The sequence below is a fragment of the Strongylocentrotus purpuratus genome, unplaced genomic scaffold, assembly GCF_000002235.5.
Source record: "Strongylocentrotus purpuratus isolate Spur 01 unplaced genomic scaffold, Spur_5.0 spur5_scaffold_4, whole genome shotgun sequence".
NCBI lineage: Eukaryota > Metazoa > Echinodermata > Echinoidea > Camarodonta > Strongylocentrotidae > Strongylocentrotus > Strongylocentrotus purpuratus.
In genome coordinates this window covers 13,799,757-13,803,704 of record NW_022145610.1, presented here as the reverse complement: position 1 = coordinate 13,803,704, position 3,948 = coordinate 13,799,757, and the positions used below count along the sequence as shown (strand labels likewise).

The 3,948-nt window shown below is 39.0% G+C and overlaps 1 non-coding gene across 1 annotated transcript; it reads left to right on the top strand.

Annotated features, from left to right (window-relative positions):
- The first annotated feature begins 1,179 nt into the window (after window positions 1-1,179).
- TRNAS-GCU lies at window positions 1,180-1,261 on the top strand. Its single transcript has one exon. It is a non-coding gene; the product is annotated as a tRNA-Ser (tRNA).
- Window positions 1,262-3,948: the final 2,687 nt, after the last annotated feature.

Here is a 3,948-nt window from a genome sequence, read left to right as displayed (position 1 = left end):
TGAATACACAAACACACCAAAAAGGATTGATTATATGCGAAGGTAACATCGTAATGCGTTATCCGTGACATTCCATTAGATTCATTTAATGTGCCCGCAAATGTCCTCAATTTATTGGTATGAGCAAATGCAAATGACGGCATTATGTGCACTGTGTAATTGCTATCCGCCGTGAGAATGAGTGCTTCAAATTGCGTTGAAGGTTATAATTATGGGCGGATCAGGGTGTTTAAAGGAAAAGTCCACTGCACCATCAGCTTGACTTTAAAAGGGGAAAGCCAGCATGACATCGAGAGGGCTTAAATAGAAGCTCACTATTGAGAACAGATGAAGAAAGAAGAGATAAAGGAAATTAGATAAAATCCGATATTAAAACGTTAAGAAAATTATGATGTTTTCAGCTAAACATTGATCTTCTCCAAGCGGAGGAATTCAATCAGAAGAAGGAGAAGAGAAGAAGACGAAGAAGAAGAAGAAGAAGAAGAAGAAGAAGAAGAAGAAGAAGAAGAAGAAGAAGAAGAAGAAGAAGAAGAAGAAGAAAAAAAAAAGAAGAAGAAGAAAAAGAAAAAGAAGAATAAGAAGAAGAAGAAGAAGAAGAAGAAGAAGAAGAAGAAGAAGAAAAAGAAGAAGAAAAAGAAGAAGAAGAAGAAGAAGAAGAAGAAGAAGAAGAAGAAGAAGAAAAAAAAAAAGAAGAAGAAGAAGAAGAAGAAGAAGAAGAAGAAGAAGAAGAAGAAGTAAAAAGAAGGAGAAGAAGGGAAGAAGAAGAAGAAAAGAAGAAAAGGAAGAAGAGGAAGAAGGAGGAGAAGAAAAGAAAAAGGAGAATAAGAAGGAAAATGAAGAAGAAGGAGAAGAAGAAGAAGAGAAGAAAAGGAAGAAGAGGAAGAAGGAGGAGAAGAAAAAGAAACAGGAGAAGAAGAATAAAAAGTGAAAAGGAGAAGGAGAAGAGGAAGAAGAAGAAGAAGAAGAAGAATGGCAACTCTGTCGTTTTCCCAATTAGAAGCTTTCCATTATTGTTGTACAACAATAACCATGGCTTGACACTTATCCAATGAAAAATACATATTATGCCTAAGCCTTAGATTTATAATTAGAATAGTTATATGAAACTTATCTATTCCTTTACCAATGTTAGTTTTCTTCAAACAAGCAAGAACCAGCTCGCAAAGACAACCATCATAGGACGAGGTGGCCGAGTGGTTAAGGCGATGGACTGCTAATCCATTGTGCTCTGCACGCGTGGGTTCGAATCCCATCCTCGTCGTCATCCTTTTGAAGTCTAAGAACTTATATCCATTATGGAGATTTTTAAAATATTTTGTGTTTAATCGATGACAAATAAATTAATTCAGGATTTTGTTTCATCTTTCATCAGATATTTTCTTGAATTTTTCTGATCTGATTCTCTATTTTCTCCTTATATTACAACTCAATTATTATGGTGGACTTCCCCTTTAATGGCGGACTCGTGGATTATTTACCAAAGCGGAAGAAATGCGGAGATCGTTTCTATATCAAGGTCGTGTTTAGTATAGTGTCCTCTTAATTGAGCGTTTGATTCAAATTATAAAGGCGTTTTGCATTTTCATAATGAACGCATTATTCCCTCTAGAAGTTAATTGAATGCCAAGGCACAAGCGTTTATCGTCATATTTGAAAGACCTAATGAGCTGAAAACAGTTGGACAATGCCTAGGAAACCAAGGGTATGCAATGGTATGGTGATACAAAAATCACGCGTATGGCTACTTATCTCTTAGCTGTTTGAACAGTTCCCTTCCTTCTCATGACACATTAACCTCCCTTTCCCGCGTATTATTGTATTTCGTAATTTCATAATTTGCTCGTCGATGTGTACCAATGCTCAGGCGCAGAGGAGGTGAGGGGTGTGGCAGGGGTGGGGCGGGGGGGGGGGGGGGGTGAGAAATCATTAAAATCAACATCAATGCATGGATAGTCTATTTTTTCAGGACGAAGAAGGGTAAGTCTAAGCCAGGTGCCATACGTTACTAAGTGTCATATAGATGATGACGTGGATCCTAATGAAATGATTGGTTGAAAGCGTACACGTGACCAGGCATTTATTTTGCCTAACCCGTAATATGGATAATGATACTGGATTTTATTATCGAATTGTGAGAATTTTTTATCGAATTGTAAGAATTACCCACACTCGGTACCTTCAAAACAGTCCAAACACTCTCGGCTACCTCCTCGGGCGTGTAAGACTGCTATTTGTATAATACGGGATTTTGTTATAGAATTATGAAATGAAATAAAGATAACAACTATTTAAAAAAAGAAGAACCTATAACGCAATTTCAAAAGCCTTTTGACACGTGAGACATACAATAGTTTAATCATTCTATTTGATGCTTCGTCTGATTCAGGCTCTAGTATATATTTATCAGCTTGATACTATGTCAGGTGTAGTCGGTAACGAAGGGAACGACATTTATTGACCCTGTCCAATAATAATATTACAAAAAGTATGGATACCTACTATTCCTGATGGATTTCTCATCAACGTGACAAGGCAATGAACCCAATGCATTGCTTGAAAGTACTTTATGTTTACTCTCTGGAAATCAGGGTTCCGTACTTCACGAATCCTACTTCTGAGTCAATTCATTTCATTATAGAAATTGAACGCTCGAGCATGTATCCGACATGAGAAGAGAGACACTCTTTTTTGTTGTTGGTTGATCTACAATCTCTTTGCAGCGACACAAAGAAAAGGGTATATATATTATACATGCGTGACTATCAAATGTTAATCAATTCGAATTGATTTCGAGTACGGTTTTTTATTTTACACAGATAAAAACAAATTGGAGTGGTATACATGGTTTGTCCTCTACCATTGGGTTCGTCAGACTTGACACTCCTGGTGCTAGGTTCTGGCATCGGGCTGCCCATTTACGTCACCAAGGACGAATGTGGCGAATGCATATTAATGTCTTTCCAAAGGACGGAGGTGCTTTGGAAGGGACTCGAACCCTTACCCCCTGTGTTCACAGTCCGGTGATTTAACCACTAAACCACAACTCCATTTACTACAGCGATATACATGTATCATCTCCAGGAATTAATTTTTGCCAGGTACCCATTTACTTCCCCTGGGTCAAGTGTGGCAAATGTGGATTGACGTCTTACCAAAGGATGGCGCCATGGCAGAGTCTAGAACCCTGCACCCTGTGAGCCCAGTCCAGAGAGGCTTATCTACTCGATCACAGTGCCTCGACATTGCACTTAATCATCGGTAGATGTGAATGTCGTGCGGCTGTCATTCCTCCCTCCCCGACTCCTGAGCGCTACACTCTTCCCCTCTTTTACTCTCTCTCTCTCTTGCTCTCTCTGTCTCTCTTTGTCTATCTCTGTCTCTCTTTCTCTGTCTCTCTTTCTCTGTCTCTCTTTCTCTCTTTCCTTTTCCCCTCTCTCTCTCTCGCTCTCTGTCAATCTCTTTCTATATTTCTCTCTTTCTCTCTTTCTCTCTTTCTCTCTTTCTATCTCTCTCTCTCTCTCTCTCTCTGTCTCGTTTTCTGTCTCGCTCTCTGTCTCTGTCTTTGGCTCTCTGTCCCTGGCTATCTGTTCCTTGCTCTCTGTCTCTCTGTCTCTCCGTATGTCTGTCTCTCTCTCCTGCTCTCTCTTTCCACAAACTGTCACATTATGATTGACTTTGCAAACATTCATGACGATGAGGATTACATGTGATTGCGCTAGTTATATATACCGTATATAAATAAGGTACAGAAGAATGGAGAGTACTCGTGCAATACACGTTTGTTGGCTAAAATAGGTGACCGATCACGTATGACATTCTCCAAGATGACCTTCAGTAAATTTTTCGTAGATAACATCAGAGATCCTCTTGACGCCACCATCGCTCATTTATTTATTCATCCCCTATTTTAATAAGTGTTTAGTTTCTACATCGACACTTTACTTCGGC